Raw genomic sequence first — 12,182 nt, 5'->3', positions numbered from 1 at the left:
CTAACACTGACAGCACATAGAGGCACGCAGGCAACAAGATAACAGCGAGGAGCTCCGGGCTGTGCTTCTGCAGCCCTGTGCTCTGGTGCAGGCGGCTGTGCCTGCCGGGTCTGGAAAAGAACATGACTCCGACAGTTCAAAGGTGTGTTGTCCTAGACGCAGGAGAACAACGGGCAGGGCTCACTTAGGATGGAGAGGAACCTTGGCTATGGAGGCTACAGGCTTGGACGTGACTACCTGCCATGGCCTGCCCAGTTAGGAATTTGTGATCAGACCATCGTCCGGTCCTTGAGCTTGCCAGGCCAGCCCAGTAGCCCCCTGAGCTTGAAGGGTCTACTGTGTTGCCCCCCTTTCATTCACAACTAGACAGGAAAACAGCCATGCCTGGCTCCCGCGCCAGTCCAGAATGGCAACAGTGCTGCCCACCCTGCCGCCACCCTTACCCTCTCCCCTAACCCTCTCTTGGGTGATGTCTGTGTCCCCGCCCCCAGAGCGGAGCCTTCAGGAGACGAGGACTTCTCAGATCTTGTTCCCTGCCACCATGCCCAGCAGGCCCTGAGGTTGGTAGACACTCACAAATATTTGCTGTATGGATGACTTTGGGCTGTGCCTCAGTTTCCTCGCCTGTATCATGGAGATTCTAGTCCCCAGGGCAGGGGCTGTGGTGAGGGTTGTATGAGACAGTATATGCTAAGCCTGCAGTGAGCAGGAAGTACCCCGTATCGTTGTTATATGAGTGCACTGCCTGGCACCGCGTCTCTGCCAGTGACTGGCATTCGGTAATGAATAATGCACACACTTGAAGCAACTCGCCTAGGAAGGCAATGTTGTGTAAGAAAATCATCTAAACTGGAATGTACATTCTGATCACCAGAATGTCAGCATTTGGGTGGAAATAAATGAGGCTTGGAGAGAAATGTGCTGTGGCAGGTACTAGTACTAGGGACAGGGTGTTGCATACCAAACCTTTTCTTCTAGGATGTAAGAAAAAAATTTCCAAAAGCTCTTTCATGGATGCTGATTTCCGAGAGCAGACATAGAGAGTGTGGGTGGTGGGCCTGAGGAGGGAGGGAGAGGCTGGGAAGTCCCTGTCCAGTCCCTGGCATTTCTGCTCACTGGCTCCTTTAGCCTAGCCCAAGGAGACCCCCAGGGCTACTGGACAGACCAGGGACCTCTATCAGGGTTCAGAGGGGTCCACCCCCGGGCTCCAGCCCTGCCACCAACTCTAGCTGCAAGGCCTGTTCAGAGAAGGGCTTTGTGAGTCTGCCAACCCCCAGGCTGACAAGCACTTAGATGGAGGAGGCCCTGTGCCCAGCACTTTACCCACATCCAGCATCTCTGAATGTTGAGCAGCAGTGAGGTGCGTATAATTAGCACGGCATCTCCCCGGTGAGAAGGTTGAACCTCACCAGGGGCTGAAACCATGCCTTCAAAGAAGGCAGCTAGTAGGGCGGAACCCGGGGACCCACCAGGACTCCTCCCTCTGAATGCAGGGAGTCCGTACTTCTGCACCAGGAAGCACTAGATGCTTGACTCAGTGGGGGATCACTAGAGGGGTGGAGAAGCAGAGCCCTGGCTGGGCAGTGCTTACCGCCCCCTCCCAGGCTGCCCCCAGGACCAGGCGCCCTACTTCAGTTCTGAGCCTTAAAATATTGATGTGCGTGCAGAGAAGCTGGCAGGCTGAAATCCTATGTACTAGAGATTGGGTTACAGCCCTGCCCTGCCAGCAGCGGGACAGGGATCTGGGGCCCACCCCAAGATCTCACTAGAGACCGAGCAGGCCCAGCAGCTTCCGGGAGGTCTCTGGTCCCGAATGTAGTCTTATTTGGTCGCCTCCTACCTTATACCCAAGCCTCGGTGCCTTGGGGGGGGTCACAGGTGGGCCCTAGGGCCCAGAAGATTTCACGAGAGCAGGTGACTTGCAGGCCCACCTCCTGTCTGGTGGGTGGGTGGGCCAGGCCCTGCCCCCACCCCCATTGCTGGGATCCTGAGCACCACATCAACGATCAACACCTGTGTTTGGAGCTTGCTCAACCACCCATTCTGTGACCTTTGAGGGGGGAAAAAAATGAAGAAATAACATGGAGTCATTATATCAGATACACTGAGGTATGAGGAAATGATTCCCATTCTTGCTTTAACTAGCCAGAGAAAGTAAACTTGAATTTTTCAGTTGTACAACAATGCCTGGTGATCTATATAAATCCTAGAGATAACTCTATGAAGAACTTCGGAAAGAATGACCACGTGTGCCGTCCAGTATTGAGACCACCAGCCATCGGGGATTAATCCAGAGGCTAGGAATGCAGAACTGTTTCTTCTTGAAGAAAAAGGGACCCCGTACTAACCCTGACACGCACAGGGAAGGCCTGCAAGGCAGCCTTACAAACTCAGAGACGGAACTAACCACATGGGATGGTCTGTAATTAAAACTTTCTAACTAAAAGCAGGTCATGGCAGATAGTCCCGTCCTAGGCCCTATCTTCTCTGAGGAAGGTCAGTTTCCCCCCCCCCCAAGGCTATTTTTAAAAATTATTTCTTTATTTATTCATTTTAGAGAGGAGAGAGAGAGAGAGAAAGGGAGGAGCAGCAGGAAGCATCAACTCCCATATGTGCCTTGACCAGGCAAGCCCAGGGTTTTGAACCAGCGACCTCAGCATTCCAGGTGGAGGCTTTATCCACTGCCCCACGGCAGATCAGGGGGAAGGTCAGTCTGTACCTTAACTGAGCCTGTCCATTGTCTTTTTGCCTCTAGGATAATAACATACCTTTGGAATGTCAGGGTAATTTCCCTTTTTTTCCTCCAGAACCCTTAGGGCACAACCACTCCACCAGAGCGGAGACCACAAATCCCCTCATTGTTATTGTTATTCTGTGAATCATTGACTGTTAACTGTTCTATACCCACAAATGTAAAAGAGGTACTATACTATCTATTCCTTTTACTTTTTTATCTAATCCCAGAGATCTCCCCCTTTCCTTTCTCCTGCTTCCCTAATCTATCACCAGTGAGGGTTTTTTTTGGTGTGTGTGTTTTTTTAATTTTATTTAATTTTATTTTTTTAAGAGACAGAGAGATAGTCAGAGAGAGGGATAGACAGGGGCAGACAGACAGGAACAGAGATATGAGAAGCATCAATCATTAGTTTTCGTTGTGCATTGCGACACGTAGTTGTTCATTGATTGCTTTCTCATATGTGCCTTGACCGGGGGCCTTCAGCAGACCGAGTAACCCCTTGCTTGAGCCAGCGACCTTGGGTCCAAGCTGGTGAGCTTTTTGCTCAAACCAGATGATCCCGCGCTCAAGCTGGCAACCTCGGGGTCTCAAACCTGGATCCTCAGCATCCCAGTCTGATGCTCTATCCACTGCGCCACTGCCTGGTCAGGCTCACCAGTGAGTTTTGTGTCACCCCTTACATCTTCCCCTGTGATTCTGTTGTATAAAGTAAGGAGTAAGGCCCTGACAGAGTGGTTCAGTGGATACAGCGTCGTCCGGGCGCACCAAGGTCATGACTTTGATCCCTGGCCAGGGCAGGTACGAGAAGCAATCAATGAGTATACAGTTAAATGCAACAACTAGTGTAACAACGAGTTAATGCTTCTCTCTCTTTCTCTTTTTCTCAAATCAATGGGAAATTTTTAAAAATAGTGAGGGGTAAAACTGCCATTTTCAGCATTTTCTCAATACGTGGATATTTTACTTTCTGGCAACTGTCATCAGTTTGGCTTAAATAAACTCATAAAAATTCTCTACAGGGCCCTGGCCGGTTGGCTCAGTGGTAGAGCATCGGCCTGGCGTGCAGGAGTCCCGGGTTCGATTTCCGGCCAGGGCACACAGGAGAGGCGCCCATCTGCTTCTCCATCCCTCCCCCTCTCCTTCCTCTCTGTCTCTCTCTTCCCCTCCCGCAGCCAAGGCTCCATTGGAGCAAAGTTGGCCTGGGCGCTGAAGATGGCTCCATGGCCTCTGCCTCAGGTGCTAGAATGGCTCTGGTTGCAGCAGAGCGGTGCCCCAGAGGGGCAGAGCATCGCCCCCTGGTGGGCATGCCGGGTGGATCCCGGTCGGGCACATGCGGGAGTCTGTCTGACTGCCTCCACATTTCCAACTTCAGAAAAATACAAAAAAAAAAAAAAAATTCTCTACAGGGCCTGACCAGGCGGTGGCACAATGCATAGAGCGTCGGACTAGGATGCTGAGGACCCAGGTTCAAAGCTCCGAGGTTGCCGGCTTGAGCCCGGGCTCATCCAGCTTGAGTGCAAGCTTATTAGCTTGAGTGTGAGATCATGAACTTGACCCCATGGTCTCTGGCTTGAGCCCAAGGTCACTGGCTTGAGCAAGGGGTCATTTGCTCTGCTGTAGACACCCCCTCCCGCCCAACGGGTCAAACAAGGTACATATAAGAAAGCGATGAAGCCTGACCAGGCGGTGGCGCAGTGGATACAGCATTGGACTGGGATGCCAAGGACCCAGGTTCGAGACCCCGAGGGTGAAAGCTTGACCTCAGGCTCATCTGGTTTGAGCAAAAAGCTCACCAGCTTGGACCCAAGGTCACTGGCTCAAGCAAGGGGTTACTCGGTCTGCTGAAGGCCCACGGTCAAGGCACATAAGGGAAAGCAATCAATGAACAACTAAGGTGTCGCAATGCGTAACGAAAAACTAATGATTGATGCTTCTCATCTCTCCGTTCCTGTCTGTCCCTGTCTATTCCTCTCTCTGTAAATAAATAAATAAATAAATAAATAAATAAATAAAATATGAGAGAAAAAAAAAGAAAGCGATCAATGAACAACTTAGGAACCACAAGGAAGAATTGATGCTTCTCATCTCTCTCCCTTCCTGTTTGTTCCTATCTGTCCCTCTATTTATCTCTGACACACACAAAAAATTCTCAGGCCCTGGCCGGTTGGCTCAGTGGTAGAGTGTTGGCCTGGCGTGCAGAAGTCCCGGGTTCGATTCCCGGCCAGGGCACACAGGAGAGGCGCCCATCTGCTTCTCCACCCCTCCCCCTCTCCTTCCTCTCTGTCTCTCTCTTCTCCTCCCGCAGCTAAGGCTTCATTGGAGCAATGTTGACCCTGGTGCTGAGGATGGCTCTGTGGCCTCTGCCTCAGGCGCTAGAATGGCTCTGGTTGCAACAGAGCAACGCCCCAGATGGGCAGAGCATTGCCACCTGGTGGGCATGCCGGGTGGATCCCGGTCAGGTGCATGCGGGAGTCTGACTGCCTCCCCATTTCCAACTTCAGAAAAAATACAAAAAAAAAAAAAAGAACATCTTTTCAAGCCTGACCATGTATCTCTCTGTGACAATCTGATTATCTTTATTTAGAGATGACAGCAAAAATCTAAATCTGAGGCCTTAGGAGCACATGAGGCCCTCCTGGATCCCTCGTGGGAGTCCCTGGGCAATGCCACCCTCCAGGGCCTCCACCCAACCCCCAGTGTGTTTTTCCTATGTCCCCATGGCCTGTGTTTTAAAGCAGACCTTCCAAATTCACTGTCCAAATCTGGTGAAAACCCATCCTGTGGTTCTGTGCCCTACACATGTTAGCATAGGGAGTTAGTATCACTGAAGGAAGGGAAGGAAGGGAATCAGGGAATTGGAGAATATACCTGCTTCCCTAGGAAGCTGCAGCTTCACGAACTCCCCAGGGGACCACTGCAGACTCCAGCCTCAGAACCTAATCCCCAAAGCAGGTAGGGAGGATAGTTACTGGTCATTAGCCAGGGTGGCCGAGGGAGAAATAAAACAATAAAGGGGAAACTCCTCTGCAGGATGCGTGCCCAGTAGAAGCCAAGATGGCGCAGGGGGAAGGTCCTTCTACTCTGAGGCATGTGCAACAGGAGCCAAGATGGCATCCATGAAGGCCTGTCTGTCTAGCCTGGGGAAAGGATTGGATTGGATAAGGGACAAAAAGATCTAGGAAATGGATTGGTTCAGGGGCAGGCCCAACAACAGCCTGGAAGGATTGGAAAATTGATTACTTAGTTTGAAAAAGTGCCTGGTCCTTCCCAAGCCCAAGATAATAATATAATCAGCCTAACAAAGGTGAACTCACTCTCTCTCTCTCTCTCTCTCTCTCTCTCTCTCTTTCTGGTGCCATAACATGCGTTGGTTCGTGCACTCACTGGTTCTCCCTCCATAGCAGCCACGCAGGTCTTGCAGCAGCCTGGGGCTAAGCAACCACACAGGCTCCAAGAGCCTTCTCCAGGCGCGAATTGGACACAATAACGCAGGGCCGGCTGAAGTGCCGCTGGAAACAGGGACAGTGCTAGCCAGACAGGGACAAAGGCTGAACCGGACTGGACTAAGCTTTGGCAGGGCACGGAATTTCTGGACACTGGCCCTATTTCTGGACTTGATGAAGACAAGGCTGGACGTTTTCCACAGCGGAACAGACAGAAACAAAACACCAGGAACCTAAGGCAGCCTTCTATTTCTATCCCAATAACTCCTTTTTTTTTTTTGTATTTTTCTGAAGCTGGAAACGGGGAGAGACAGTCAGACAGACTCCCGCATGCGCCCGACCGGGATCCACCCGGCACGCCCACCAGGGGCAACGCTCTGCCCACCAGGGGGCGATGCTCTGCCCCTCCGGGGCGTCGCTCTGCCGTGACCAGAGCCACTCTAGCGCCTGGGGCAGAGGCCAAGGAGCCATCCCCAGCGCCCGGGCCATCTTTGCTCCAATGGAGCCTTGGCTGCGGGAGGGGAAGAGAGAGACAGAGAGGAAGGAGGGGGGAGGGGTGGAGAAGCAAATAGGCGCTTCTCCTATGTGCCCTGGCCGGGAATCGAACCCAGGTCCCCCGCACGCCAGGCCGACGCTCTACCGCTGAGCCAACTGGCCAGGGCCAATGACTCCTTTTTTAAGATTATTTATTGATTTGAAAGAGAGAGAGAGAGAAACATCAATCTGTTTCTGTATGAGCCCTGAGCAGGGATCGAACCGGCACTCTTTGCTTATCAGGATGATGCTAGCTAGCCAAACGTGCAATCTGGCCAGGGTTCTATCTCAGTGAATCTTAACCACAGCACTTCAACCTCCCCTGCCTGGGTCCCGGAAATGCTTTTCTCAGGACTCCATTTTCACCAGCAACACATGCATTACCTTTGTGATACAATGTATTTTTTAAATAATTGCAGTTATGAGGGAAGTCACCCTTTGGGGTGAAACTTCTGGGTTGGGGGTCAGGAAACCTTGATTCATACACTGCACTCTGAGCTCCTCTCTCCGTCAGCCCTGGGTCTGCAGGCTGGCCTTTCTGTGGAGAAGGACCAGTGGGACCTATGGACCCCCTGCCGATGGGTAAGCTAAGCCCCAGGCCAGGCAGGAGCCCGTGGTTCTGCTCACCCAGGGGGCCATGGCTGCCCCAGCCCATCCCCACTCCCCATTTTCCCAAGCCAGAGTTTGACTCCTAACCCCTGGGACAGTCTCTCACTCCTCCTAGGGGCACCTTCCATCTTCGGCCTGGATGTCCCTAGCCCTGTCCCCACCAGGTCTTAGTGACAAGGGAGGAAAGGTTAGCCCTCTCACCTCTCCTGAGTCTGAGAAACCACTCAGGTGGGGCCCCTCTGCGACCTTGACCTGCCCCAGAGCTTCTCAGACTGCCATCTTAAGGCGGCAGAGGGGGAGGAGCAGAATCAGGAGAGGGGGATGCATGGGAAGGAGGGAGGTGACTTTGGAAGGCCTGCCAAGTCCTGGGAGGCTGCAGCCCAGACTTCCTCCCCCAGCCCCTCTGTCCTGGGGAGAAGGAATCCTGCCCGACAGGATTCCTGTGCCTCTGGGCTTGCTCTCTGTAGCTTGCTGGAGGCCACGGGAGCAGCAGGTGGGGGGAGTCAGGGGAATTCAGGGGGATGTGGGCCGGGCCTGCTCAGGGAGGGATCCTGGGGCCCCCAGACCTCCCTCCACAGCAGGACCCCCAGGGAGCATCCCAGCTTGACCACCATCAGCTGCGGGGTCTCCCTGCTCTACAAGTCCGTCCCCACCCCCACTCGCCTCTTGGGACTCAGCGTGAGTCACCCCCCAAATGTTCTGTTGGGAGCAGCTAACAGCTCTACCGGCTTTCTTCCACAGGATTCATGAGGCTGCTTTTGCAAATTCGAGGTTTTATTCACGGTGGGGAAGACAACAAGCAACTGCTGGAAGCTGCCAGCAGCCAGCCTAGCTGGGTCAGCAGATTCTCCCAGGGAGCCAGGCATCCCCCGGATCCCCGTGCCCCTGGGGGCGCAGGCTGTGAAGCCCGCGCCCTCTGCGGTCCTGGCCGCCTGCATCTGCCCCCCCCCCCCTCCGTCCCTCCTCCACCTTCAAGGCCTGCACATCGGAAATGCACAGTGGATGTTTACATGGATGCATGCGTGGGCTGAGGTCGTGGCGCCCTACGACCTGAGTCCTAATCCCGGTCCCACCACTTCTTCACTCTTGGGTGCTGGACAGGTGATGATTCCCTCTGTGCCTCTGGCCCTTGCCGGTGAAACGGGACAACACGAGTCCCTACCTCGGATGGTTGTTAGAAGGGGTCGTTAAGGCCGCGCGCAGCACGCTCGGGCCCGGAAGGATGGCGGCGGCGGTGGCTACGGCGGCTCCTGGCAGCAGGACGCCCCCGCGAGGAGGAGCGGTGCAGTGGGGGGAGGCCGCGCCCCGCGGCCCCGCAGGAGCAGCAAGCTCCCACGGGTGCGCCCGGGGCTGCTCTCTCCAGGCTGCCTCTGGCGCCAGGGAAGGCTGTGGCTAAGGCAGACCCCGACGCGACGCCCGCTCGGGGGGCAGAAAGCCATCCGCATTCTGGCACGAGCCACGGAACTGTTTGTGAAGTGGAGACGGTTGCAAGAGATGCCTACTGCTGTGCTCAACCAGGAGAGAGGAAAACCCTTCAGAGGAGAGATCTGGATAATGCAATGGAAGCTGCGGATAAATTCGGTTTCCTGGAAGGTGGCACTTTGGCCGGATTGCTGAGCCAGCCCCTCCGCCAGCGCCTTCACCTGCGTCCTCCAGCCAGCCCTGTCCAGGCCTCAGCTTTGAAGCACAGAGTCCTGGGAGAGTCACACATACCGTGGCTGTGCTATCTTCACTTCAGCCAGAATAAATGGAGATCTCACCTGTTTGTTTCTCTCTATGGTGTCTTCCATTTTAAAGAAAAGGGTGTGTGTAGGTTGCTTAATGCGTGGTGGGGACCAGAATAAAGGCCTCTGATCAACTGCAAAAAAAAAAAAAGAGCCTGACCAGCCAGGTGGTGGTGCAGTGGATAGAGCGTCAGACTGGGATGCCAAGGACCCGGGTTCAAGACCCCGAGGTCACCAGCTTGAATGCGGGCTCATCTGGTTTGAGGAAAAGCCCACCAGCCAAGGTCGCTGGCTCCAGCAAGGGGTTACTCGGTCTGCTGAAGGCCCGCGGTCAGGGCACATATGAGAAAGCAATCAATGAACAACTAAGGTGTTGCAACACTCAATGAAAAAATAATGATTGATGCTTCTCATCTCTCTCCGTTCCTGTCTGTCTGTCCCTGTCTATCCCTCTCTCTGACTCACTCTCTGTCTCTGTAAAAAATAAATAAATAAAAATTAAAAAAAAAAAGGATCCGTTTAAAAACAGAATTCAACCAAGTAAATTTGTAGCTCTAATTGGCTTTATTAAGTGAGCTGAGAAAAGAGTGAAGAAACAAAATGCAACCACCACAGTCAAGCCAAAAACATCAGCATGGGCTGAAACATGAAGAAAACAACTTTATTTAACTAGCCTGGGGACTGAAACTTCTGAACTTTTCAGTTGACTATGATAAGGGACATCGTAGTAGACCCAACAAACTCAGGGTTACTTGGCAGGTCTAGCGAGCTCAAGGACCAGACTATGGTCTCATCACAAATTCCTAACTGGGCAGGCCATGGCAGGTAGTCACGTCCAAGCCTGTAGCCTCCATAGCCAAGGTTCCTCTCCATCCTAAGTGAGCCCTGCCCGCTCTTCTCCTGCGTCTAGGACAACACACCTTTGAACTGTCGGAGTCCTTTTCTTCTCCAGACCCGGCAGGCACAGCCGCCTGCACCAGAGCACAGGGCTGCAGAAGCACAGCCCGGAGCTCCTCACTGTTATCTTGTTGCCTGGTGCCTCTATGTGCTGTCAGTGTTAGATGCTACCTGTCCTGGACCCACCAATGGAAAAGAAGTGTGTGTCTCTCTGCCTTCTCCTTTTATCCAATTGCAGACATTTCCCTACTGTGCTTTCTCCCGCCCCCTCCATCTACCACCAGTGGATCTCAGGTAACCCTCCTCACGTTTTCTCCTTTGACTGAAAGGTATAAAAGGAGCCACAAAACTGCCGTTCTCCAACTAAGGTGTCGCAACAAAAAACAAATGATTGATGCTTCTCATCTCTCTCTGTTCCTGACTGTCTGTCCCTGTCTATTAGCCTCTCTCTGACTCTCTCTCTGTCTCTGTTAAAAAAAAAAAAAAATTAAAAAAAAAACTGCCGTTCTCCAGAGCGTTTTCTCCATCCATTGAGATCTGGCTTCTGGCATGCCCTCAAAAATGTGGCTCGAGCCCTGGCCGGTTGGCTCAGCGGTAGAGCGTCGGCCTAGCGTGCGGAGGACCCGGGTTCGATTCCCGGCCAGGGCACATAGGAGAAGCGCCCATTTGCTTCTCCACCCCTCCGCCGCGCTTTCCTCTCTGTCTCTCTCTTCCCCTCCTGCAGCCAAGGCTCCATTGGAGCAAAGATGGCCCGGGCGCTGGGCATGGCTCTGTGGCCTCTGCCTCAGGCACTAGAGTGGCTCTGGTCGCAATATGGCAACGCCCAGGATGGGCAGAGCATCGCCCCCTGGGGGGCGTGCCGGGTGGATCCCGGTCGGGCGCATGCGGGAGTCTGTCTGACTGTCTCTCCCTGTTTCCAGCTTCAGAAAAATGAAAAAAAAAAAAAAAAAAATGTGGCTCGAATAAATCCTTTTTTTTTCCTTTTATTATTTTTTAAGGAGAATTCATACAGCCATTAATGAAACAGAGAGACTTCTCAGTACTGTACTCTTTTCTTTCCACTTAAGAAATTGAAAAAAAAAAAAAGAAATTGGAGCCTGACCAGGCAGTTGCACAGTGGATAGAGTGTCAGACTGGGATGTGGAAGACCCTGGTTGTTTTGGGTTTTTTTACAGAGACAGAGAGAGAGAGAGAGGGATAGATAGGAACAGACAGACAGGAATGGAGAGAAATGAGAAGCATCAATCATCAGCTTTTTGTTGCGACACCTTATTTGTTCATTGATTGCTTTCTCATATGTGCCTTGACTGTGGGCCTTCAGCAGACCGAGTAACCCCTTGCTCGAGCCAGTGACCTTGGGTCCAAGCTGGTGAGCTTTGCTCAAAGCAGATGAGCCCGTCCTCGAGTTGGTGACCTCCGGGTCTTGAACCTGGGTCCTCCGCATCCCAGTCCAACGCTCTATCCACTGTGCCAATGCCTGGTCAGGCTGGGCTCATCTGGTTTGAGCAAGGCTCACCAGCTTGAGCCCAAGGTCACTGGCTCCAGCAAAAGGTCACTTGGTCTGCTGTAACACCCCCCCCCTCCGTCAAAGCACATATGAGAAATCAATTAATGAACAAGTAAGGAACTGCAACGAAGAATTGATGTTTCTCATTTCTCTCCCTTAATGTCTGTCTGTCCCTATCTGTCCCTCTCTCTGACTCTCTCTGCCTCTGCCACAAAAAAAAAAAAAAGAAAAAAGAAATTGGAATACACGCTGATAGGGCTGACAACGCCAAAACGAGGTCACTAGCTCATCATCGGTACAAATATACACACTTAAGTGCTTGACACTGTCTTGAATGCAAAGCAAGATGAAGCAAGAGCCCAGGGAGGGGAGGGCGTGCGTCCCACGTAGTCCCGTCATGTTGTGGGAACACTAGTCCGTGTTTTCCACACTTGGGGGAGCGTTTTCCCGCCGGACTCTTCCTCCTTTTGTTCTTGATCTTCCTGTTGCTGAGCCGCTTTGGGTTTTTTTCTCAATTACAGTTTACATTCAGTATTTCAGCTGAGCTGTGCTGCTCTTCTGACCTCTGAGGTTGTCTCGGCTGTGCCCTGACCTGGTCAAGCTCCCCGTTTCCAATGCCGGTCCTGACACTCATCGGCACAGGTGCCGGACTTGGATAACCAGCCCCGAGCACTTGGGCTTCAGGCGCATTCCGAGCAAGGATGGCGGTTTCCCGGGAAAACTGTCCTGCA

Source organism: Saccopteryx leptura, chromosome 1 (genome assembly GCF_036850995.1).
Source record: "Saccopteryx leptura isolate mSacLep1 chromosome 1, mSacLep1_pri_phased_curated, whole genome shotgun sequence".
Lineage (NCBI taxonomy): Eukaryota > Metazoa > Chordata > Mammalia > Chiroptera > Emballonuridae > Saccopteryx > Saccopteryx leptura.
The sequence above is the reverse complement of the archived record's forward strand: the minus strand, read 5'-3'. Positions refer to the sequence as shown.